Raw genomic sequence first — 27,710 nt, forward strand, 5'->3', positions numbered from 1 at the left:
CCTCCAGTCCTGCCACTGTGCCCCCTCTGCCCCCTCCCCCCGCGTGCCTCCCCCTTCCCCATCCCATAGTTGTTGGAAGAATGAAATGAGATAATAGGGTTGAAAGTGTTTTGTGAATGGTCAAGCTCTGTGCAGTTCATTGTAAGGGAGGAGGAGGAGGTTGTGGTTTCCTGAGGGGGATTTGGGTTGCATGACCCTATTGAGTAAGCCCTTCTTTCTGTGCTGCCTAAAGTGCCACCAGGTGGCAGCAGGATCCTGTCTTTGCTTGTCTTTAGTGGAGGATAAATCTTGGAGAAGATAGGAAAGGCCTTTGGATGCTGTTTGCTCTAGCCTGCAAAGGTTATGAGGATTTATTTCTTTACCACTGCCTACATTTCTCACTCCACCAAATCCCTCTGGTTAATATTAAATACTTCCCCAAAGGACTCCCCCACCCGCTTTCTTTTTTTTTTTGAGATGGAGTCTCGCTCTGTCGCCCAGGCTGGAGTGCAGTGGCGCGATCTTGGCTCACTGCAAGCTCCGCCTCCCAGGTTCACGCCGTTCTCCTGCCTCAGCCTCCTGAGTAGCTGGGACTACAGGCGCCTGCCAACACGCCTGGCTAATTTTTTGTATTTTTAGTAGAGACGTGGTTTCACCATGTTAGCCAGGATGGTCTCGTTCTCCTGACCTCTTGATCCGCCTGCCTCGGCCTCCCCAAGTGCTGGGATTACAGCCGTGCACCGCGCCCGGTCAGGAGCCCCATTTTTTAAACTAGAATCTCAGGACCCTTTCTCCACTTTTGAAGAGGCACAAGGAAGGGAAATAATTTGTACAATATTAAACAATTCGTTCATTTGAGAAATAAGACTTCAGTTTAGGTTTCTTCCTGTGGGTGCAGTCCTTTTGAAAATGTATTTTCAAGATGTTTTGGAAGGCTTGAAGCAGCTTTGTTTCTTTCAGTGGAGGGGATTTTGAGGGCCTTTTGAGACAGAGGGAAATAGGAAACCTGTCTGTAGCATTCATCTGAAAATCTTTTGAAGTGTTGCCTTGATTAAGAAACTGATTGGGGTACCTTATTAGGAACCACCAAGTATCTGAAAGGCACCTATGCTAGATGGAGTGCGACAGACACCTCAGGAGAGAGAATCCATGGTGCATTGTTTTAAGGGCTGCATTTCAGAATATGGAGTTTTGCATCAGACTTGCCTTCCTGATTATATTCTCCTCAGAGGCAAATGTTCAAACGAGACTATTGTCAGTACACACTGGCTTATGGCAAAGGAAGGTGAGAATGAGGGAAGCCAACCTTAACCATTTGCTATTGATAATCCACATAAGGTGGCAGAGTAACAGAAATAAAAGCATATGGACTTGAGAGTCCAACAGATGCTGGTTCAAAGCCTGCCCCAGTTACTTACTTTTACGGGTAATTTTGATAGGTTCCAGTTTTCTTATAAAATGGGGGCAATAAGACCTACCTTGTTAGCTGTGTAAGCTTTGACAAGCTATTTAGCCTCTGTGCAACTCAATTATGTCTGTATAATGAGGGTAATAATCAAATGAAAAGTCCTACTTCATGACTATTCATGACATATAATAAGCACTTGGTAAACATTAGCTGTTATTTTTGGTGTTATTATTATCATCACCATAGAGGGTTGTTAAGAGGATTAAATGAGACAGTATATGTAAAGGTTTTAAAGAGAGCAGATACTCAATAAAGTGGCATTTATTTATATGGAACTAATAACCACAGTGATGTAGATAGTATTCACCATAAATGAACCTGCTTATGATGTAAGTACGAGAGTATTATTTTGTCTTTTTTTTTAATGTTTATTCTTACTCCATTATTTGAGGATATTCTTGGCTTTTTAAAATAGGATCTATCTTTTTTTTTGTAATCTAGCGGCAATAATAATGATTAACATTTATTGACCCCTTTTTATATGCCAGACCGTGTGCTTTATGTATATTGTCTTAGGAGAATTTGGTAACTTGTTTAAGTCCATACATCTACCAAGTGATAGAACTGGGAGTTGAACCCAGACAGTGTGATTCTAGAGTCTGTTTTCTTTTATACTATCCTGCCTACTTAACAAAACATTTGGACTAAGAGGATCCCATATTTTAGCAATAGAATTATATCTTGTGGCTGAAAGATATTTAAGAATTAATCATAAAATTTGTAATACATATGAGGCATAATAAAAATGTTCATTACCAACGATCTGGCAGATCCACTTTTGGATATCTAACCTCAGGAAATAATCCAAAATACAGTCACAGTTTTATGGATAAAGGTGTTCATCACAGTGTTATTTATATTATAATTTGGAAAAGTTTTAAGGCACTCTAAACATCTGACCAAGGAATGGTTAGTAAAACATGGTATATCTACTTGATGAATTATTATGGAGGTCTTAATAATTGTAAATGGTGATACTGTTTACAACTTTGTAAGAAAACAGATACTGTATGTATGTGAAGTCATGAGAAGATAAGTAATAGATGTTTTCTTTTTCTTTCTTGTATATTAATCTTTTATTTCCTTATTCCAGCAAGATGAATAGATCAAAGGGATTCTCAGTCCTTTTATACACTAGGAGTTGGGGAATTTGGGTAATTTTTTTTTTTTGAGACGGAGTCTTGCTCTGTCTCCCAGGCTGGAGTCAGTGGCGCGATCTCGGCTCACTGCAAGCTCCACCTCCCGGGTTCACGCCATTCTCCTGCCTCAGCCTCCCAAGCAGCTGGGACTACAGGCGCCCGCCACCGCTCCCGGCTAAGTTTTGTATTTTAGTAGAGACGGGGTTTCACCGTGGTCTCGATCTCCTGACCTCATGATCCGCCCGCCTTGGCCTCCCAAAGTGCTGGGATTACAGGCGTGAGCCACCGTACCCGGCCCGAATTTGGGTAATTTTTAAAGGTTGAATCTTCTCTCACCAATAGGAAGTCTCAGGGAATCTTTTCTTTACTCAGCAAGTAGATTTGGCCCATTGGTGGACACTTAGGGAGAGTCAAAAGATAAAAAGTCCTGAATCTTCTGGTGAGATACTCACAGTTTTGTTAGCAACAAGTTTGTAGCCAGGAAGCGGAGTGGTATATGTAGAATTAGAGAAGGGCTGGGCAACAGGAATAGACTTTGTATACATGCCCTGAGGGGACCCAAGGACTGAAGGGACAGTGTGGCAGAGCTGAAACACAGAGGGGTTAAGTGGCATGCTTAGGGCAGCACAGTGAGACCATGGGAAGAGTTGGAATGAGAGTCCTTGGACTCCTGGCTTCCAGAGACATTGATAGTCCCCATCTCTCCAACGCCAGAGGCAGTTTTGTTGTAGCTCTAAATGTATGAGTAAGTGGATGCTCCTTGTGGCCTCTCAGAAGGATGGGTAAGCATATGAATGGTTTCTCACTAGTTGTTCTATAGAGGAATTGAGGAACCTTCACATAATACCATAGATCAAGGTTCCACTCAGTTATTGACTTAGAAACCATATCTCAGACTCATTCCACGAAGCTAGAAGCCCAGCATTTTCATTAGCTCTAAAATCAGATTTAACATCTGCTAGTGAAAGCTCCTGGCTGAAGCTCTTCCAGGAACAACTCGGAAATCCTGGTTTCATACTTCTCTCAATTCCTTTTAATCAGAGACAGGGCATTTTTTGAAGCCATATGGGTGAGGAGGGGCTTTATCTGAAAATGTCCATGAAATGTTCCAAGGTTATGGCAGGCGTGATTAGCTTATATATGTCTTTCTAAGAGTCTGAGAGATGAATGCTGAAGTTCCTCATTAGTTTGGGAAGGCTGAAAGCCTGTTTATTCTGTGTAATAAGATGATTGCATGCCATTTGGATACCCATTCCTCTGGAAGATCCTCACCTGAAGAGACTGGCTTAATGGTATGGTAGATAGCAGACAGAACTGTTGGTCAAGGCCAGTCAGGGATGCTGGATTTGAACTATAGGTTTGCAAATTTACCAATCTGTCTAGTCTTTCTCAGTGATCATGTACCTACCTCCTGGATTTCTTGGAGAAGCTAGGGAATTAGATTCTGATGAAAAGGCATAGTCCTACTCTGCCTCTTTCTAAATACCTAACCATGTTGTAATTGTCTGGATTACTGACATTGCCCCCTCAGGAAGTGCATTCATCAAGAGCAGGGATCCAATCTTACTGTTCTCTTTATCCGCAGTGTCAGGCAGATAACTTGGCGGGTACTCAGTAAATGATAGTTGAACAATGAATGAAAGAGGATGGAATTTGAAGCTGGACAGATCAGAATTCACCACTGTGTGACTTCAGGCAACTTGCTTAATTAACGGTTTTAAAATTTGTAAATTGGAATAGCATCACTTACTTACAAGAGTGTTTTTAGGATTAAGTTAATGAATGGAGGGACCTGTTAAGTGATGTTCCTTTGGATTCTGATACAGTAACAGTAACGAAGGTTGGAACATAGAATCACAGAATTACAAAGCAACTAAGAGAAAACTAGCCTCTTTTCTGCCTGGCTAAGTCCTAATCCTTTGGTTATCAGTTTAAAAATTATTTCTTCCAAGAAGTTTTTCTTATCTACTTCCTGTCCCCATTGTCCCCTGAGTAGGTTAATTCCTCCTAAGTACCTTCATAATGTTATATTTTCTCTGTTACAGCACTTGTCACAGTTCTTTTTTTTTTTTTTTTCTGAGATGGAGTTTCACTTGCCACCCAGGCTGGAGTGCAATGGCGTGATCTCAGCTCACCACAATCTCTGCCTCCTGGGTTCAAGTGATTCTCCTGCCTCAGCCTCCCGAGTAGCTGGGATTACAGGCGGCCACTGCCACACCTGGCTAATTTTTTTTTTTTTTTTTTGTATTTTTAGTAAAGATGGGGTTTCACTATGTTGACCAGGCTGGTCTTGAACTCCTGACCTCAGGTAGTCCGCCTGCCTCAGCCTCCCAAAGTGCTGGGATTACGGGCGTGAGCCACCACGCCCGGCCTTATCACAGTACTTTTAAAGTATTATCTCTGTTAGACTGTAAACTCCATGAGGGCAGGGATTATGTCAGTCTTGCTCACCATTGTATTTAAGCACATAGTAGACATTTATTAAATATTTATTGATTGAATGAAGCAGGGGCTTAGGAAGGATAGGTAATTTGCCCAAAGCACAAGCTAGATTCCATGTCTCTTGACTCCTTGCAGCACAACTGCCTCATGAACAGGCATTTTGGATTCTCAGGTTTTTTTTTGTTTTTTTTTTTTTTTTTGAGACGGAGTCTCGCTCTGCCGCCCAGGCTGGAGTGCAGTGGCCGGATCTCAGCTCACTGCAAGCTCCGCCTCCCGGGTTCACGCCATTCTCCTGCCTCAGCCTCCGGAGTAGCTGGGACTACAGGCGCCCGCCACCTCACCCGGCTAGTTTTTTGTAATTTTTTTTTTAGTAGAGACGGGGTTTCACCGTATTAGCCAGGATGGTCTCGATCTCCTGACCTCGTGATCCGCCCATCTCGGCCTCCCAAAGTGCTGGGATTACAGGCTTGAGCCACCGCGCCCGGCCGGATTCTCAGGTTTTTTAAAAAAAGTTTTGTCTTTTCTCCTTCATTAAGAAAATTATATAAGCATTGTATGTTCTTAGTAGAATATTTAGGAAATACAGTTAAGCAAAGAGACAAAAAGAAAGAGGGAAGGACTTCAAAAGGCACGGTGCAGATTTTTTTTTTTTTTTTTTTTTTTTGAGATGGTGTTTGCTCTTGTTGCCCAGACTGGAGTGCAATGGCGTGATCTCGGCTCACTGCAACTTCAGCCTCCTGAGTTCAAGCAATTCTCCTGCCTCAGCCTCCCAAGTAGCTGAGATTACAGGTGCCCACCAGCATGCCTGACTAATTTTTTTTGTATTTTTAGCAGAGACGTGATTTTGCCATATTGGCCAGGCTGGTCTCAAACTCCTGACCTCAGGTGACCTGCCTGCCTCGGCCTCCCAAAGTGCTGGAATTACAGACATGAGCCACAGAGCCTGGCCACGATGCAAAGAAATTAAGAAAATCTTAAAGCTAGTGAATAAAAGCCACATTATCTTAGAAAGAATGAAAAACAAAAGACAGTTGGTTTCCCAACTGAAATTATGGAAGACAATAGAATGACACCTTTAAAATAATGGAATAAATAACTGTCAATCTGTAATTCTATATCTGGTGAAAATATTCTTTAAAGGTAAAAGTTAAAAAACACGCATTCATTTTTAGACAAAGAAGTTGCTTGTTTACCCCTACTAGACAATGAGATAAGAATAATAAATAAAAGGTTATATGTACAGGAAAGGAATATAAAATTGTCATTATTCACAAACAAGGCCGAGCACAGCGGCTCACACCTGTAATCCCAGCACTTTGGGAGGCCGAGGTGGACAGATCACTTGAGCCCAGGAATTTGAGACCAGCCTGGGCAACGTGGTGAAACCCCATTTCTACAAAAATTCAAAAATTGGCTGGGCATGGTGGCACACATTTGTAGTCCCAGCTACTCTGGAGGCTGAGGTGGGAGGATCACCAGAGTCCTGGAAGGTTGAGGCTTTAGTGAACTGTGATTGCACCACTGCACTCCAGCCTGGGTGACAAAGTGAGACACTATCTCAAAAAAAAAAAAAAAAAAACCAAAAAAACGAAAAACAACCCAACATGATTATGTCCACAGAAAATTCAAAAGAAGCTACAGGTGAATCATTAGAATTAGTAAATGAATTTAGCAAGAGCTCAGAATACAAGTCAGCATAAAAATTGCTGGTATTTTAATATACCAGCAACAAATAATTAGAAAATCAATAGTACTGATTGAGTTTTACCTTAAAAAAAAAAAAAAGGCAGCAAGCTGGAACAAGTAGGAAAGAAATAAAGACACATTACCCAAAAGTCTTATCACATCACCTGGGGATAAACACTGTTAATGTTCTGGGATACTTTCTTTCAGACATTTTCCTGAGTGTTATGCACATGTGCGTGCGTGTGCACACACACATAAATTAAAATATTTGTCTTTGTTGTTGAGAAATGTCATAGAAAATAGGAAGGGTTTGTAACTGGAATTATTAGGAAACCAGGCTATCTAGTGACAGTGTCCAGAAGAAAGGGACACTGCTGCTGTGGAAAAGCAGAAAGCATCTTTGGAGACCCCAGGATGTAGCAAATGGCCTCCAAATCAATAACTCAATAGCTTTTACTTTTAGGCTATATGTTTCCTTAATAGAGAAGGATTTGGCTCACTGAAAAAGATAAAGTTCTGCCTTGCATTGGCCTTTTAGAGAGAATCTGGTTCCTCTAATAGAATCATAATGGGGCCTGCTCTCCTGGAGGCTGGTTGCCCTGGAAGACCTTTTGTTTCTAAAAGCTGTTCCAAGAACCTGTCAAGGCAATTAATTGAAAGTTAATAGAGCATTTTCTTCGAGTCCCAGGACTTGTTCAGCTATCTTATTGGCACAACTCTTATTGGCAAATGACATTTGAGCTATAAAAGTCCACCTTGCCCTTGAGCTTCCTTGTGACCAACGTGTGTTTTTATTTGTCCTCCTGCCAGTGCAGGTATCCTGAGCTCTTATATTTCAGATGGAAATTTAGCTTTCTGCTTCTTCAGATACTAAATCTAGAGGGTATAGTCCTCATTTACTATTCAGATCCACACACCAATTTCAAGCAAAGATTTGTCATCCCAGATGTTATTCTACACCTACAGTTTACGAGTATCTGTTGAGTTCCCCTACTTTGTGTCAGATGCTGTACTTGGCACTGGAGCTACTACAGTAGATAAGGTACAAGTCCTGCCTTTGAGGAATGCATGTTCCTTGAAGGCACACATGTAAACAGGTCTTTCTGGTACTGCATGGTAGGTATACATAGCGTGTGGGAGCAGTGACTAGGGGATCCTAATAGCCCTGGGGAATTAAGAGAATGTTGTTGAGAAATGTTTAAGTGGAATCTTCAAGACTCAGAATTTCATGACTTATTGACGGTACTATAATCCCTGTGTAATTAGGATTATTTCTTTATGTTCTCATTGGATAATTAGTAGAACATAGGTTTGAAAACGTTCTGGCATTTAATAAGTAAGTAATGACTGCCTGACTTGTTTTTCGTTTTCTTTTTTTAGAGACAGGGTCTTGCTCTGTTGCCCAGGCTGGAGTGCAGTGGCATGATCATAGCTCACTGTAATCCTGAGCTCCTGGGCTTAAGTGATCCTCTTGCCTCAGCCTCCTGGTTAGCTAGGTGCATGCCATCATGCCTGGCTAATTTCTAAATTGTTTTTGTAGAGACAGGGTCTTGCTCTGTTGTCCAGGCTGATCTCAAACTCCTGGTTCAAGGAATCCTCCTGCCTTGGCCTCCCAAAGTGCTAGGATTACAGGTGTGAGCCACTGTGCCTGGCCCTAACGTGTTTTTTAAAGAAGTAACTTTTGAGATCTATATGTATTAAATTCTTTTTCCATGCCTAGCACTGGTCTTTGAAAGTTCACAGTCTAGCTGAGAACAGGGTTATCTACCTAAAATAGAGAATAGCAGGAAACAGTCAATGACCAGATGCAACAGATATGCTTCTGTCACTAACATCACACATCTTTTCTTTCTTTCTTTTTTTTTTTTTTTTGAGGTGGAGTCTTGCTCTGTCACCCAGGCTGGAGTGCAGTGGCACGATCTTGGCTCACTGCAAGCTCCGCCTCCCAGGTTCAAGCGATTCTCCTGCCTCAGCCTCCCATATAGCTGGGACTACAGGCGCCCACCACCACGTCCGGCTAATTTTTTGTATTTTTAGTAGAGATGGGGTTTCACCATGTTAGCCAGGATGGTCTCAATCTCCTGACCTCGTGATCCGCACACCTTGGCCTCCCAAAATGCTGGGATTACAGGCATGAGCCACTGTGCCCGGCCCCATCACACATCTTTTCATTCCCTCAGGTGAAACACTATCCCAGCCTAACAAGGAGCTTGATTTGGGTGCAGAAACAGGAGAGAGAGACCTGTCTTGCCTCCCTTATCCAACTGGAAATATTCATCTTCTTCTTTCTTCAATTTATTGCATGATCACATTTATTGCATGATCACATTTATTGCATGGGTGACTTCAGGAAGGATTTTAGGGATTCCCGGAAATAATCAGTCTTGAAATACTCCCCTCTTCTTCTTTCATCTAGGATGCTTCCTCTTCTCTCAGTATATTCTCACTTATGGGTATAAAGGTAAGTTGAGTCCTCCTTTGATATTAACTCTGCCTTCAGTTACCCTTAACTTTCCTTTAGTCAGCTTTCAACCTAGCCTGAAGGGAAGCCTTTGGCACCCTTGTGTACATGTTGATGGGAATGTAAATTAGTACAGACATTGTGGAAAACAGTGTGGAGGTTCCTCAGAAAATTGAAATTAGAACTACTGTATGCTCTAGCAATACCATTCATGGGTATATATCCAAAGAAATTGAAATCAGCATATCAGGGGTATATCTGTACTCTCATGTACATTGCAGCATTATTCATAATAGCCAAGATATGGAATCAACCTAAATGTCCATCAATGGATGAATGGATAATGAAAAAATGTGACACACATACATAGACACACACACACACACACACACACACACACACACATATATATATATATATATACACACACATACATACACACAATGGAATACTATTTGGCTTCATAAAGAAGGAAATCCTGTCATTTGCAACAATATAGATGAACCTGGAGGACATTATGCTAAGTGAAATAAGCCAGGCACAGAAAGACAAATACTACGTGATCTTAGTTTTATGTGGAATCTTAAAAAGTCGAACTCATAGAAGCAGAGAGTAGAATGGTGGTTACCAGGAGCTGAGGGGTGGTTGTGGAACTGGGGAGATACTGGTCAAAGTTTCCAAATTTCAGACAGAAGAAATGAGTACAAGAGATCTATTGTCTCTCGTGGTGACTGCAGTTAATAGCAATGTATTGGATTGTTGAAAATTGCTAAGAGAGTAGATCTTAAATGTTCTCACAACAGAAAGTGATAAGTATGTGAGATGATGGATATTTTAATTAGCTTGATTTAACCATTTCATAACGTTATACATATATCAAAACACATTATTCACTGTAAATATATATAATTTTTGTCAACTATACTGTAATTTTAAAAAGTAAATTAAAAAAGAAGGAAAGACTTCAAAACCAAGACAATGAATTACTCCCCTGGTATATTGTAAATGCTTTAAAGCCTCAGCTTGGTTGTAAATTCTTTAAAGCTGTGTCTTGTACTTTTTCTATACCAAATACAGAGCTAAGTATATAGTAAGGGCTTAATATATTTTTCTTGATTTATTATTCTACAAAAAAACAAAGCTTACAGAAATAGAGATTGACTCTGTTAATTATGCTGATGAACTATGCTGTTCAGGCAGAGAGGAAACTTAGGGAACTTGTTGCAAGAATGTTTTAGCATTTTCTCATTCAGCTCTGGTTTACTGGACAGACATACTCAGGACAGTTTACTAATTCTTTGAGGGCATAAATACTTATTCATTCCACTAATAGTCTTCTTTTCTAGAAGCTTTTAAAGATATGAGAAATTATTCTCAATCCAAAATGATTTGAGGTTGGGGGATAGGAGGTTTTTGGAGTGCTGGCTAGAGGAACCTGTTTCCAGGACTATCTGGCAAACATGAAAGTCCAGTCTCCTAAAAGGCTTATCTGGCAACTGGAGAGAGGGAGGTGAGACCTTATTTCATACACTAGTTTGCTCAATGATAGACCAAATTGATGTGAACTATCCACAAATACTGCAAAAATACAGGAAATAAAGGCTGATTTTCTGAAGTCTTTCTGTGTTTCCTCTCATATATGAGTTTTATCCACAATACTTGGTTTATGCTTCCGTTATACCTTCTTCTCGAAGTAGCTACTTATAGACTTGTGTACACCTACCTGTCAGAATGTAAGCCCCTTAAAGGTGAGGGCATGCATTAAAAATACATTTAATTCACTACTTTTAGAGGTAAAATAAACACAAGAAAGACTATTATTGATAGTTATACCATTTGCTCAAGAAAAGTTGAAAAGAAAAAACAAAACATGTTTATGGAAGACAATTGCTCTTTTCTTTTTTTTTGTTTTGTTTTGTTTTGTTTTTTTTTTTGAGACGGAGTCTCCTCTATCACCCAGGCTGGAGTGCAGTGGCAGGATCTTGGCTCACTGCAAACTCTGCCTCCTCGGTTCACACCATTCTTCTGCCTCAGCCTCCTGAGTAGCTGGGACTACAGGCGCCGGCCACCACGCCCAGCTAATGTTTTGTATTTTTAGTAGAGATGGGGTTTCACCGTGTTAGCCAGGATGGTCTTGATCTCCTGACCTTGTGATCCGCCCGCCTCGGCCTCCCAAAGTGCTGGGATTACAGGCGTGAGCCATGACGCCCGGCCGACAATTGCTCTTTTCAAGGAAAGAACACCATACTATTTAGTCATATACAGGAGATCTCTTCTGCGTGTTCAGGGTGCAAGTTGGGATTAGAGGAGACTGGGTATGTGTATGTGGGTGAGAGGAGGGAGGAATATTAGAATTTGATGCCATTTCCTGCTTTTGCTGGTGTGTTAGTTTGTTCTGAGTTGCTATAAAGGAATACCTGAAGCTGGGTAATTTTTATTTTTATTTGTTTTTATTTTTTATTTTTTTTAAGATGGAGTCTCACTCTATCCCCTAGACTGGAGTGCAGTGGCCGGATCTCAGCTCACTGCAAGCTCCGCCTCCCAGGTTTATGCCATTCTCCTGCCTCAGCCTCCCGAGTAGGTGGGACTACAGGCGCCCGCCACCTCACCCGGCAAGTTTTTTGTATTTTTTAGTAGAGACAGGATTTCACCGGGTTAGCCAGGATGGTCTCGATCTCCTGACCTCATGATCCACCCGTCTCGGCCTCCCAAAGTGCTGGGATTACAGGCTTGAGCCACCGCGCCCAGCCTGAAGCTGGGTAATTTTTAAAGGAAAGAGGTTTATTTGGCCCATGGTTCTGCAGGCTGTATAGGTATAGCACCAGCATCTGCTCAGCTTCTGGTGAGGCCTCAAGAAGCTTACAGTCATAGTGGAAGGTGAAGGGGGAGCTGGCATATGACATGGCGAGAGGGGAAGCAAGAGAGAGGAGGAGGTACCAGACTCCGTAAACAACCAGCTCATCTGAACTAACAGAGCGAGAACTCACTCATCACCAAGGCAGTGGCACTAAGCCATTCATGAGGGATCTCCCCCCCCCAACCCCCCATCCAACACCTCCCATCAGGCCCTACCTTCAGCATTGGGGATCACTTTCTAACCTGAGATTTGGAGGAGACACACATCAAAACCACATCAAGTGGTTTGATCAGAATCATTTTAGTGATGGCAACTAGAATCATATTTCTTTTCTTTTCTTTTTATTTTTGAGACGGAGTCTCGCTCTGTTGCCCAGGCTGGAGTTCAGTGGCATGATGTCCACTCACTGCAACCTCTGCCTCCTCAGTTCAAGGGATTCTTCTGCCTCAGCCTCCTGAGTAGTTGGGATTACAGGTGCTCACCACCACACCTGGCTAATTTTTGTATTTTTAATAGAGATGGGGTTTCACCATTCTGGCCAGGCTGGTGCGAACTCCTGACCTCAAGGGATCTGCCCACCTTGGCCTCCCAAAGTGCTGGGATTTACAGGCCTGAGCCACCATGCCCAGCCTAGAATCGGCATTTCTTTACCAAGTAAGTTAAGTAACATTTACAGCTACTGCCATGAGATGGTTGGATTTTATTTCGTTTGTGTGTTCTGCAGTGCTTTTGTTGTTCATTTATTCCAAAATGATAAAACAGAGAAGAGAAATCCTGAAGAGAATGAATAAAGAGAGAATAAGAGAAGAAGGGAAGGAGGAAGAGAGAAAGAGATTTTCAGGAGAGGAAAATGTGAAAGCGAATGTGCAAGAAAAGCACAATAGAAAATCATAGGTGTTCACAGAAACATTACTTTTATTCAAAAGAAAATACAGTTCCTTTTTTTTTTTTTTGAGACAGGGTCTCACTCTGTCACCCAGGTTGGAGTGCAGTGGTGTGATCATGACTCACTGCAGCCTCGATCTCCCAGGCTCAGGTGATCCTCTCATCTGAGTAGCTGGGACTACAGGTATGCATGACCACACCTGGCTAATTTTTTTGTATTTTTAGTAGAGATGGAGTCTCACTGTGTTGCTCAGGCCGGTCTTCAACTGAGCAAAAGTGATCCTCCCACCTTGGCCTCCCAAAGGGCTGGGATTACAGGTGTAAGTTGCTGAGTCCAGCTTACAGTTACATTTTTAACATACAAATAAGCTGCAGTTCAAATTTGATAGATACAGGGAAGGTTTGTTCTAGGAAGTGGTAAAGCTGGTCACAATTTAGTAACAGTGACTGAATTAATAGCTGAGAACAGTCTAGCTGATTCCCCTATGTAAGTAAGTCTGTGGGGATGAGGGCTCTTTTAAAAACGTTTAAGCCACAAGATATATGAGAAGGTTTTAAAAATCTGGCGCCAATTATAAAAATGCTACTGACAAAGTCTCTGAGATCCAGTGATAGAGTCATAAGGACCTCTATTTAATATACATAAAGAATTAGGGATTAAAAGCCACTTTGTGAGGAAAGCTGTATCTATATTGACCATTAATAAGTTAAAGCGATTTCTAGCATAATTGCTACACTAAAGAATTTGTGGCCAGTTCTAATAGCATTGTTAGTGAAAAAATGTACCGTTATCATAAACTAGAGATATGATTCAAGCATGGGAATTAATTGTAATTACAACAAGTAGTTTAAATGTTAAGTTAAAACCAGCCCTTCAACTTTAGTCCAAACTTAGTTTGTTAATTAATTAATGAATTATAAGGGGGGATTTTCTGACTTGGCTAATTAATTGAATAGTTATATGATTGAAAGTTACAGTTTTCATATCTGAGAATAGAATTGCTTCAGTGCTAAGGAGGTATAGCAGTGCTTTTACTAGTATCTGTGAACGTTGTTCCCCAGCCATCACTGCTGCTTGCCTCTCTGTCTGCTTTCTCATTCTCATTCTTTGCCACAAATGATGGCGGCCAGGTTGTTTGAATTATTAGAGTTATTCTCTTAAGAGAAAAGGGGTGGTATGTGTGTTTTTGTATGTTGGAGGGTGTGTTGAATAGACATATGAGACCGGCAGTCTTAGCCTAAAGCAAAAGTGGGTATAAAGTTGCTATTTTTGGTTCTGGTTTCTTCTTTCTGCATCTTGCCCTATTCCCAACCATTACCTGTCCAGCTCCCATTCAAGAAGAGCTTCAGCATTAAGTATTATCAATTTTCATATACCTGTTGGTATACGAGCTAATCTTAAAGACCCCTTGGAGTCTGTGTGCGTAGTGGAGATGGCATTATTTTCATATCTTTCCCAAGGTGTGAAACACCAGCAGTGGTGAATAAGCACTACCAGGTCCTTTTGGAAATTTTTGTTGAGAAAGCCATAGAAGAGAGGGTTTATATATGTGGAAACCATAGCAACCAAGTGGCAAACTACAAATACCAGGTTGTGGTGGCAGCTCATCAGCACCTCATGATACCAATCAAAGATGACATTGAAGATATTCAGGGGCAGCCAGCAGGCTCCAAAGGTCACCATGATGGAAATCAACATTGTGTTGATCCTCTTGTTCTCATTGAGCCGGCTCTCATTTTCCCTCTTCTTGTCTATCTTCGCATTTCTCCTGCACAGGCAGATAACAATCTTCAAGTAGCAGATAAGGATGAAGGCTAGAGGAACAAAATACTGCAGCAGAAAAAGGGAGGTGGTAAAGAGCAGGCGGTCCTTTTTGGAGGGCCAGTTCTCCACACAGGCCACCTGGTGGGTGTAGAGGTCAGTGGGGAGAGAGAGATTGCGGAAGGGCTCATCAGTGAGGTGGTAGGACAGGAAGAAGGGAATAGACAGCAGAAGGGAAAACAGCCAAATCGGTGTGATACTTCAGTAGGCATGAGTCACACTGGGCTTCCAGCCACGGGGGTTCACAATTAGCTGATATCTTTCGACAGCAATGAGTACAAGTGAGAATATGGACACAGAGATTGAGACACTCTGCACATAGGATGTGAGTTTGCACATGGTATCCCCAAATATCCAGTGGTCCATCAGAGTGTAGATGATAGTAAAAGGGATGCACATGACACACACCAAGATATTAGAGAGGGAGAGATTGACAATCAGTATGCTGGTGAAATTCTGAGCTTTTCTGTGCTTCTTAAAGATGATGATGATGAGAGAGAGGTTTCCAAAAAGGCCCCCAATTAAGACCACAGTATAGGCTATAAGTAATAGGAGTAAAGCTGAAGAAGGGGGTTGACAGGACTCAGTAAAAAAATGCTGAGTTGTTCTTTGTGCTGGTTGTATTAGATGCTGGGTGGTTTAGGGAAACTTCCATTATGTCAGGATTATAAGAAGAGATTTTATAAGCTTATTTGTCTTATGGGTGGATATTTTGACCATTAGTTCTTGGAAGGCACTTTGTTCTGAGGCATCTGATGAGAAATTAGTGGGGTTTAATCTTCCCTGATCTGTGTCTGTATTTAATGGAAACACGTGAATGACTTGAGCATGCTCTTGAGACCTTAAAAAATGAAACAGAACCCAGAATATTAATGCAAGTTCTTAACAATATGGATAATTCTCTAGGGGTAGCAAAGTCCCTGAGAGGACAGAGAACAAATATCCAGGGGATCTCTCTGTACCTTTACCCTCCTCTCATCTCATCTCAGGTGCTTTCTTTGTCCCGCTAGTTTAGTCTTTAGAGCTCGTGAGGCAAGGAATGTAACAGCATCTTGCTAACTATAGAAGCAGCCAAATGTGCTTCTATCCCTATCAACTTCTGTTTTTCTTTTTTTTCTTTTTCGAGACAGAGTCTTGCTCCGTCACCCAGGCTGGAGTGCGGTGGTGTGATCTCTGCTCACTGCAACCTTCACTTCCCAGGTTCAAGCGATTCTCCTGCCTCAGCCTCCCGAGGCAGGAGATGGGGACTACAGGAGACTGGGACTATAGGTGCATGCCACTATGCCCAGCTAATTTTTTGTATCTTTAGTAGAGATGGGGTTTCACCATGTTAGCCAGTATGGTCTCGATCTCCTGACCTCGTGATCTGCCCACCTTGGCCTCCAAAGTACTGGGATTACAGGCGTGAGCCACCACACCTGGCTAACTTCTGTGTTTTTTTAGGGTCACCTGACTATGCACCCACTTGCTTCAATGGACTATAAAAAGTCAGGAGGATAGGGATTGTGCTGTGGAGGCCTGAGTACTGTGTTTGAAGTTGGATTCTGTTATGGTTTGTTTGAATGTTTGTGTTCCCTCCAAAATTCATGTTGAAACTTAATCCCCAGTGCAGCAGTATTAAAAGGCAGGGCCTTTAGGAGGTGACTAGGCCGTGAGGGCTCTGCCGTCATGAATGGATTAGGGCCTCATAAAAGGGCTTTATAAGGGCAAACTCACTCCTTTTATAAGGAGGCCCTAAGTGAGTTCGCCTCTTCTGTCCCTTCTGCCATGTGAGGACACAGCAACAAGGTGCCATTCTGGAAGAGAAGAACAGTCACCAGACACTGAACCTGTTGGCACCTTGCTCTTGGACTTCCTAGCCTCCAAAATTGTGAGAAATAAATTTCTATTGTTTATAACTCTGTGATATCTTGTCTGTGTTATTTTGTTAAAGCATCACACATGGACCAAGACAGGTTCCAGTTGGAGCATCACTTCTTGGTATCAGTCTGACTTTGATGTAGGTCAGTTACCCTTCCTCCTCAGTTTTCTTTTCTGTAAAACAGGGATAAATAATATCTATCTATCTGAGTAGTTGTGAAGATTAAGTGAGAACACACATCTGAATTTGTCCCTAGCCCCAACATAGAGCACATAGTAGGTACTCAGTATATGTATGTTGAATAAAATTTGTCAGCTCTACTGCCCAGAGCCAGTCTACAGCCTTTATTTTGGGAGCCAGAATTACAGAACGTATCTAATATGGAATAGCGTATGCCTTCTCTTCTTTTCACTTTTTCCACTCTCTGGGATTGAAGCCATACGCAGTTTCTGGGTACATTGCTCAGATTTTGGAGATCAAGGCAAGGAAGGCAGCCAGTGTCTAGTGAGCTATTACCCAGAATTAACTTCATTTAAAGAGCATTCCTCCAATTCTTCCTTCTTGCAGATCCCTTCTTCTAACTTCCAGAGGAAAAGCAGGCTCTGATTCTATGGCTCAGCATAGTTTAGGGTGGTTATATTCAGTAGAATTATTCATACCAGGATGTACAACAGGCTTGAAGGATTCCTTGCCATTCAAAGTGCTGGGATTTCTGGCCCAAAGAGAAAACATGGAAAGACAGCAAAGGGGGAAAAAAAACTCCTCATCTTGGTTTATTCTTTAGGAGTTTGAGGAAAACAACATAAATAACGTTGATAAAGGGAACTGAGCAATAGGAATGAAAGGGAATGCAATTTTGTTTGCTATTTGAAATTATGATGGCCTGTTCTCACATTCTCTCTGAGATCTAAGGCTTAACAGTTTCTTATTGGAAAGAAATCACCTTAAGAATACTTAGGTCTGTCATGGTTTCAACAATGAAAAACACAATGAGGAACAGCATAAAAATACCACAGATTAACTGGGCATGGTGGTGTGCACCTGTAGTCCTAGCTACTTGGGAGGCCGAGGAGGGAGGATCCAAGGAACTGATCTGTGGCTCAGACGTGGTAAAAGAAAAACTTCAGCTGAATTAAATTTGAAGGAGTTTAATTGAGCAATGAACGATTTGTGAATCGGGCAGCCCCCAGAATCACAGCAGATTCAGAGAGACTCCAGGGATGCCTTGTGGTCAGAATAAACTTACAGATCAAAAAAAAGGGAAGTGATGTCCAGAAATTGGAGGTGAGGTACAGAAACAGCTGGATTGGTTACAGGTTGACGTTTACCTTCTTTGAACACAGTTTGAATGCTTAGCAGTCTATGAGTGGTTGAAGTATGACCGCTGGGACTGGCCAAGACTCAGCTATTGTTACAGGCGCATACTCCTAAGTTAGGTTTTCAATCTTGTCTGCCTATTAAGCTAGGTTACAGTTCATCCACAGGGACTCAAATGTAGAAGTACGGAGTCCTTCTCAAGCTATATTTAGTTTGCTTTAACAGATGCTATGTGGTAATATGTGAAATAGCAACATTTACAAATAATGGTATTCAAAAGGAAAGTTTAAGGCCTGGATGACTCATGAGACCCAGAGTTCACAGATATTGACCGAAGGAGAATTTCAAGTCAAATTTAAGCTCTCTATACAGTTGATAGATTAGAACTATACATGAGAGATAGAAAGCTTTGATTTCTAATTAGACGCCTCCTGCCAAGCAAGCCTCACTTGAAGGAGGATAGGAATGAAAGGAAATAGGCATGAACTGCATATGTAGTTTGGTAAACTAGAATGAGCACTAGATTTTGTGTCAGGAGACATGTCCTGTTGTTTACTAGCCGTTTGATCTTGGGCAAGGCACTCTCCTCTTGGCCTCAATTTCTTTATCTGTCCAATGAAATAAAAAATAGCCTCCCTACTTCATACCTTGTTATAAAGGCCAATGAAATAATATATTTAAAACATTTTGAGAGGATTGAAAAATGACCTATCGGGTAGTATGCTTGTTACCTGGGTGACGAAATAATCCATACACCAAACCCTCATGACATGTAATTTACTTTTTTTTTTTTTTTTTTTTTTTTTTTTTTTTTTTTTTTGAGACGGAGTCTTGCTCTGTTGCCAGGCTGGAGTGCAGTGGCATAATGTTGGCTCACTGCAACCTCTGCCTCCTGGGTTCAAGTGATTCCCCTGCCTCAGCCTCCCAAGTAGCTGGGACTACAGGCACGCACCACCACGCCCAGCTAATTTTTTTTTTGTATTTTAGTAGAGACAGGGGTTTCACCATGTTGGCCAGGATGGTCTCCATCTCCTGACCTGGTGATCTGCCCACCTTGGCCTCCCAAAGTGCTGAGATTATAGGCGTGAGCCACCGCACCTGACCAACATGCAATTTACCTATATAACAAACTGCACATGTGCCCCTGAACTTAAAAGTTTTTTAAAAATTAAAAAATTGTATAAACTGTTAAACCCTGTTCAAACCCAAGTGCTCATTATCGTTGTTGTTCTTCTTGTTGAATGTCTCAGACACTTGGACTGAACTGATCCAACCCTCATCCTCCAAAGAGCTATGAGTGCTTTCATATCTGCTATGCTGTTTATTTCTTCATCACCAGTTGTGTTAGGGAGGAGTGGGATTGTTATAGTTCCATTTCATAGAGGGAAAAACCAAAGTACACAAAAGTCCAAGGAGTTAGCTAAAACCAAACAAACCCAGCAAAGTCTTGTGTGTTTTTTCTTCCAACTCTTATTATCTACAAGAAAGAAAAGCTTCCTATGAATCTTGCAGGTTTTTCTTTACAGATATGAAAACTCATATAATTTTGCAGGGTTCCTAGCAGATAGAGATGAGAATAAACATCGGGAGCCCTTGTGTTGCCTATTCTTGTCAATCTGGGCTGACTTCATAGTGAATGGGGATTATCTCAGCTTGGAGCTCAGAAAAGCCTGCAGGTCTGAAGGGCCTCATCTTAGGAGGGAATCAAAGGAGAGTGCTGGAGTTACATTATCCAGCACCCTCTACACCATACAGAGAAGATTAAATAGGAAAATGCCCAAATATAGGCTTTAAATGGCAATGTGGGATTTACACTTTACATACTTGGTAACTATTAAGTTAAAATATTTAAATCCTGCCTATCTGGAAGCAAAATAATACTAAGCCCTGGTTCATAAAAAAATTCTTGGGATACATTTCTATTTTAGGAGAGTTCATCTTTGGCTTGTTTGGTTGGAATTGACCCATGGAAGTGAGATCTCAAATTATCAAGTGACATTTTGCTAAAAAATATTAGTAGCATATGGCAGCAATTAATCCTAAACCTTCCACTTGATTGTATCTATCTCATGAGGCACCTGCTTTGAACTAATTCAGTGTATGCCTTTTAATGTAAAAGTACAACATTATGTTAATTTTTTTGGGTAGTTTTGTGTTTAAAAGTTTCAAGATGAACAAAATAAGAGCATAATTCCACCAAAGTTTTTATGTGCGTATTTATTTCTGCATCTGAGTGTCATTTTGTTAGTGTGTATCTTTCTTCTGTCTCTTTATTCATATAATTCATTTTTTGAGGGGGAGGGAACTGGGGGTAGAGTTTGTGTATGTCTGCCTTTTGGTCTGTCTGTTTTTTTCCTTACCATTTATTCTCTTCCTCTCTTTCTGTCCATCTGTTTTATTCTCTCCTTTTGTTTTCCCCCTTTCCCTTAATTGTCCATAGCATAGAAAAATTGTATTTTACGTTAGCTGTTATATTTCATTTGGGGCTTAGGTGCTTTGATCTGAAAGAGACTATAAAGGTCCTCTAATATATTCCTTCCATTTGACAGATATTGCAGCATTGCAGTTAAATATTAGTAGAACAGGGACCAGAGCCCAAGTCTTCTGGCTTCCAGAGAGTTCCGTGTTCTTTCCATGATTTTCTATTGCCTCCTGTTTTATATTTCTTATAACAAGTTCTGTATTTCCTGTTCTTAATGTTAAAAACAAAGAAGTAGAACATTTTCTATTTGTTTTATGTGAACAAAATTCTGTTATGTAACTTCAGAGAGTTTGTGGCTTTGGGTAAAGTTTTGTACGTCTCCCAACCCCCAAGTATATATGTGAGGATCCCAAAATAGGGTAGGACCACACTGTGAGCATCTCCCATAGAATTCTCTCTCCTTTTTCTTAAATCTCTAAGAATACAGATTCTGTGGTTGTGCCGATGCAGATAACGTCTCATACTCTTCAGGGCTTAATGATTTTTAAAGCACTGCATTGTTCATTAATTAATTCATCAACAATTCATGTGCTGACAAGGCTTGCTATCTTACTTGATTTCTACAGTAGCCCTGTACTCTAGATAGGAATGATACTTTATTTCTGATTTACAAACATGGAAACTATGATCCAGTGACTGGCTCATGGTTGTGTAGTTAACTGCAGAGCCAGGAACAGACGTCTACTTCCTAAATCATATACAAAACAATATTTCTAGTTTATTTGGTCATTTCACTTTTTAAAAAAATCAGTCAAATTAATCATTTGTGTTCCATGAAAACAAATAGACTAGAATCTCTGTAAAGGTACATCTTAGAGCTTACCCTAAGAACAAAGTACTACATTAAGTAACCGCACTAAGCATCAAGAAACAAATGCCTAATCTCTTACAGCGTTATTAAAAAGTATAATTGGCCTGGTTATTCAACATCATGCAAACCTCCTTAAGTTATTCAACTGTTCACCTATTCCAAAAATCAAATTTCATATCTATCTATTGCAGAAGTGTGTGCTGTCTTTTAAGACTTGAGGATTACATTTGACCCAACCATTCTTTTATTACATGTACTTTGATTTTCTCTGCTGAAAATGGTTTATATGATTTTTTTTTCCTTGAATTTGACCATTGCCTGAACCCATATAAAGTGGTAGTGGAAAATATACACGCTTCTCAAAGCTACTCTTTTAAAAACAAGCCAACACAGCTTGTCTAAATTGACTTTGATTTTCTTTGAAGGTTAATAACCGAACTTATCATTTTAGGAATGTGGAGGTTTTCAGTTCCTTAAAATAATAAAACATTAAGTGCATTAAGAAAGGAGATCTCAACTCTGCCAGTGAAAATAAGTATACCAGATTTTTAAGATTATTTACTAAAAGATAAACAAAAGTAATTAAAACCCCATTGCGCCAATACTAGCTTTTGGTGATTTCTTTTTATAATTTTCTTACCGTAGTGCATTCTAAAACTGTAGGGTTTTTTTCAAATCATACACGTAAAAAGGCATCTAGTACAATTTAGCCTAAAAGCACTATATTTCCAATTTTAATGATCTTCACTTATTTTAAAACAGGATTATTCTAACATGAAATACACATTGGATAAACACATTTGCAATATTTTTCTTAAGCATTTTAGAGGTTTGTTTCCCATTTTCTTACCTGTCAGAAATTTCTAGCTCTTTTGCTATTCTTTTCATCTTCTGTTGTTTTCTTTCTTCATTTCCATTATTATTATTTTTTAAGGTTTATGACGTTAGCCTCCTCTCAAAAGTCATAACATCCCCATTCCTTCTTGGATTATTTATCCACTAGACAATCTGCAGCTTCATTTCAGACACTGATCCCTGCAGTTGGAATCATTGCACAGAGGAGTGAGCTTTGGAATCCAGTGGGCACTGAAGGCCACTGAAGAGCCGGAAGGGAGGAGTCAGAAATCTCAGCAGCAGTGACATTAGTTGGAGCTGTTTAAAAGATATTTTCAAAATGTCACTTTCAGTCATCTTGTAGAGATGATAATAAGAGTGCATCTTGAAAATCTGTGACATTTTCTGGCATATATATATACTTTAAAAATTAGCATTGCCAAAATCAGACATTTAATTTAAATATTCCTGGAAAATTGTTAGTAAACATTAATGATGGTTCTTAGAGCATTTACTGCATTTACTGTTAGTTAAGGGATGGACACATAGAGGGCAACAACACACACTGGGGCCTTTCGGAGGGTAGTAGGTAGGAGGAGGGACAGGATCAGGAAAAGTAACTAATGGGTACTAGGCTTAATATCTGGGTGATGAAATAATCTATACAACAAACCCCCATGACACCAGTTTACCTCTGTAACAAACCTGCACTTGTACCCCTGAACTTAAAAGTTTAAAAAAAGAGATGGTGCTATTCCAGATTTTGCAGTAATTTATAAGATTAATAAAAATACTTCTAAAATGGAAATTAACCCCAAGTTTCCGAGCAAGTATGTATTATAAATATAAGATTTTTATCAACTACTTTGGAGCTGACAGCAGCTGAGCTGCTTATAGACTATAGATGAAAATGGGGACTAAAAAGCACTTTTCCTGTATTTGAAAATTGTTACTGTAAGGGGCCTATTTCTTATCATTATAAAAGACTGAAAAAGTAAGATTTATATTAAATATAAGAAATATTTCCTTATAGTGAGTGTTTGAAGACTTTTGAAAACAAGGTTGTAGAAAATTGAGTATGGTTGAAAATATTTGTGGCATGGTCTAGTGGATGAGCACACAACATTTTCAAATACTACATTTCCTAAGCCAAGGACCCAGTGATAGAGCCCCACATTTTAGTACCAAGCCATGTGACTCAATTCTGTTTCCCTACCCAAATACATCCAACTACCCAAAAGAAAGTCAAAATTTCCAGGTAGTCAACAACATTGACATTGTGTATCTGTGTTTTATAGAATCCTGCCGGGTCACTGGCTACCTGGACTTGCAGGTAGAGTAGGAGCGGGATGTGTCCTATGGACGTGAAGCCAATCTCCTCCTCTGTAAGAACTTGAAGAGCAGATACTGTCAAAGCAGTTTAGTGGCTTGTATTTCTTTCCCCAGTCAGCTTTTAGCAGTGTCCCATTACTTATTTACCTGTTTGTATTTAAAATACAGAGAGCAGCAAACTTTGGAAGATTGTAGGGCTATTGAAAAGTACCTTTTCCGTACATAGAATATTGGCAAAAGCTAGTGGTGCCACAGGTTTGGTGGATGTTAAGAGATCATTTTAGTTATTTGTGATGATGATGAAGATTTTGAGAGTCAGCTTGAGTGGGAGAGAGCTAGGTCTGAATTTGGATTCTTCAGCATTACCTAGGTGGGTGATCTTGAGCTTCTCTCTAAGCTTTTTAAATTTAATTTAATTTAATTTTTTGCCATCCAGTTCTATCCCAAAAGGAGGAAGCAATAGATCTTCCTTTAATAACTTCCCAAAGTGTTACAAATAAAAAAAAGGAGCGGCCGGGCGGGGTGGCTCAAGCCTGTAATCCCAGCACTTTGGGAGGCCGAGACGGGCGGATCACAAGGTCAGGAGATCGAGACCATCCTGGCTAACACGGTGAAACCCCGTCTCTACTAAAAAGTACAAAAAACTAGCCGGGCGAGGTGGCGGGCGCCTGTAGTCCCAGCTACTCGGGAGGCTGAGGCAGGAGAATGGGGTAAACCCGGGAGGCGGAGCTTGCAGTGAGCTGAGATCCGGCCACTGCACTCCAGCTTGGGCGACAGAGCAAGACTCCGTCTCAAAAAAAAAAAAAAAAAAAAAAAGGAGCATAAAGCATTGCGGGGGTGGCTGAACGCAGAGCAGGAAAGGATTCGCTCCTCTGCTTTCTAAGCTTTTGATTCCTTTCCTGTAAGGTGAATATAGCCACCTATCCTGCAGGATTATTTTGAAGATTAATGATAGAACATAGTAGATATTCAATAGTTAGTAGTTGTTACTGTTGTTGTTGTTGTTTAGAATTTCCCTTAGTAGAAACATTTAATTTGAGTTAATAACAGAGTTTATTGTTTATTATTCCAAAGAAAGTCTGTAATGAGTAGGAAATTGAGAAATGACAAAACCAGAGTCGTTTTTTAAAAAACTTGTAAGGGGATGTTTGGTGTAAATCTGTGTTCTGAGGTGGAAGGTCCACTCTTGTTAACATTTTTGCTCACCTAGGTACACATAGAAAGTTGTTATAATCTGGTGTAAACAAATGATGAGGGGCTAACACAATGTCCATTTATTTGTTTTCCTTTTCAAAGACACTGCTTTGTCATCAAGGTTGGGTGTGCTTAGAACTATGATATATATATAAATGGAAGCCTACTAATTAATACTTCTGATTTCTCTGGAATCACCAGGAATACATTAATGCCTTCAAGAACGATTAAATGGAAAAAAGGAATGTTTGGATGGAAAGACTGAATATTATAAAGATTTTGTTTCTTCCCAAGTTAAATTGTATTTATAATTCAATTCCAATGAAAATCCCAAGAGGGGTTATAAAAAATTACTTATAAAAGATTTGTAAGTGCAAATAGCTTTGAAAAATGGAATAATTAAAATGAAAACCATGACTAACAACACCAAATATTTTAAAATATTATAAAGTGTGAATAATTAAATCAATGTAATGCTGGGCCAAGAATTAGCAGACAGATCAAGGAATGGAATAGACAGAAATAGACCCTGGTATATATAACATGTTAATATATGAAAGCAGTGAGGATTGCTTTTTTTTTTTTTTGAGATTGGGTCTCATCTGTCACTCAGGCTGGAGTGCAGTAGCATGATCTTGGCTTACTGCAACCTGCGTCTCCCGGGTTCAAGCAGTTCTCCTGCCTCAGCTTCCTGAGTAGCTGGGACTACAGGTATGTGCTACCACACCCAGCTAAGTTTTGTATTTTTTGTAGAGATGGGGTTTTGTCATGCTGCCCAGGCTGGTCTCGAACTCCTGGCCTCAAGTGATCTGCCCGCCTCGGCCTCTCAAAATGCTGGGATTACAGGCATGAGCCACCATTCCCTGCTAGCAGTAAGGATTTCTGGGGAAGGAAGGAATGATTAAGTAAATATTGCTAGAATAGTTAACTAGCTGCTTAGAAAAAATATTAATTTAGTTTTGTAGTGTATACTAGAATAAATTCCAGGCAAAAGAATTTGAGAAAACAGACTCAAGAATATTTTAGTAGACAATACAAGAAAATATAGAAAATAGGTGGCTGATGTCTGTAATCCCAGCACTTTGGGAGGCTGAAGAGGGCAGATCACCTGAGGTCCCGAGTTTGAGACCAACCTGACCAACATGGTGAAACTTCATCTCTACTAAAAATGCAAATATTAGCCGAGTATGGTAGTATGTGCCTATACTCCCAGCTACTCGAGAGGCTGAGGCAGGAGAATCACTTGAACCCGGGAGGCGGAGGTTGCAGTGAGCCAAGATCATGCCACTGCACTTTTGGGGTCAAGTGATCCTCCTGCCTCAGCCTCCTGAGTAGCTGGGACTACTGGCATGCACCACCTTGCCTATTTAATTTTAAAATTTTTATTTGTGGAGGGAGGTTCTTGCCATGTTGGCCAGGCTGGTCTCAAACTCTTGGTCTCAAGCAGTCCTCCCGAACTGGTCTCCTGAGGCACTGGCATTACAGGTGTGAGCCACCTTGCCTGGCCAAATAGAAACTCTTTGAAGGCAAGAAATATGTCCTATCTACTGCTGTATCTTTGGTGTTACTGCATAGTTTCTGGCACATAGCAAGTCTTTGGTGAATATTTGTTGAATGAATGAATAAATGAATAAGCTTAAAATCAAAAGAAGAAAATACAAGGGGAAAAGTTGAGATGCCTATTTAAAAATTTTTTAACTTTCTTGAAACATCAATATGTAAGTTAAGACACAAAATGGAAATAATCACAATAAATATGATGTAGAAGACAACATTTTCTTTATGAAACATACATATGAATCACCAAGAAGATACATATTAGTATCTATTAGTATGTATGGACAATTAACAGAAGAGCAAATAAAGACTAACAAATATTTGCAAAAAAAGGTTCTGTTTCACTAGTAGAGAAATAGAAAACAAAACAGCAATGAATTATTTTCATTTATCAGATAATCAAATACTGGAAAAAAGTCATGAATACCTGATACACTGATAATGGAAGGTGAAAAGGGCACTTTATACATTATTGGTGGACATATAATGTAGAATACCTTATTAGAAAAAACTGGTGACAAACATTCAAGATATTTTAAAAATACTTATTTTCTTGGTTTCCATAGTCTAGTTCTACCCTAAGGAAATATTAGGAAATGCAGATAAAGATTTATAAATGAAGATGTTCATCACAGTGTTATTAGAGTAGTAAGAAACCAAAGATCAACCTAAACCTCCAACATTAGGGGAATGGTTAAGCAAATTAGAGTATAAGTCTGCTTATGACTTATGCAGCCTTTGCAAATGATATTTAGGAATAATAAAATAATATGAGAAATGTTTATGATGTAAAGTTAAATGAAAAATGAATGGTATAAAATCATGGTTCACAGTATGATCTCAAATATGCAAAGCAGTATACACAATAAGGGAAATATAACAATGTTAATAGTTTAGGGTTAGGATTATGGGTGACTTTCATACTTTGTACCATTTTATATTTTGTAGTTTTAAAGTTTTTTATAATGAACATATATTACTTTCATAATTGAAAACAAGTTTTGTTTCTTTTTAAGCATACAGTGTTGGATATAGATCTCTCTGTCCTGTAATCGTTGGTGATAAAACTTAGTGAACAACAGGGTTTTGTTTGCCTCAAGTTAAAATTCTCTGCTTTAATTGCAAAAGTTAATTTATAGGCCAATAATCTTATACAGCAGGCAGTTTGGTTGATAAAAGTATCCAAAGAAAGAACTGAGTATCTGACTTTTCTTATCTCTCCAGAGCCCTTGTAACGTTGATTTCTGCTCTCTTATTATATTGTGTTTTATTTTTAGTTATAAAATATGTTTTATTGCCTTTAATCTGATATACCTTTATAAGCTTGAATTAAGACATGAGATGATTTTCTGAACCCAGGTTTTACCATATTAGGGAAAGTTAAGATTGAAAATACAAGTAGTAGGTTCTAAACTCCCAGTCATCCATGTTATAATTAGTCAATTATTGCAGAAACTTGGTAGAGAAAGATTTCCTGTTTTCTTTTCTCCCCGACTATAGCCATCTTTACTTCTGTCAAGAACTCTTCTGACTTTGTTAACAGCTCTCTCATTATATACATTTTAAAAAGAAAAGCTGTTATC

General features: G+C 39.9%; 1 protein-coding gene and 1 pseudogene across 3 annotated transcripts in view; one reads left to right on the forward strand and one right to left on the reverse strand.

Moving 5' to 3' along the window:
* Positions 1 to 27,710, forward strand: part of KLHL3 (kelch like family member 3) — a 295,050-nt gene that overhangs the window by 85,773 nt on the left and 181,567 nt on the right. The window lies entirely within an intron of this gene.
* LOC108526866 (putative neuropeptide Y receptor type 6) lies at positions 14,526 to 15,394 on the reverse strand (annotated as a pseudogene).

This window comes from Rhinopithecus bieti, unplaced genomic scaffold, assembly GCF_001698545.2.
Source record: "Rhinopithecus bieti isolate Rb0 unplaced genomic scaffold, ASM169854v2 scaffold_4475, whole genome shotgun sequence".
Classification (NCBI taxonomy): Eukaryota; Metazoa; Chordata; class Mammalia; order Primates; family Cercopithecidae; genus Rhinopithecus; species Rhinopithecus bieti.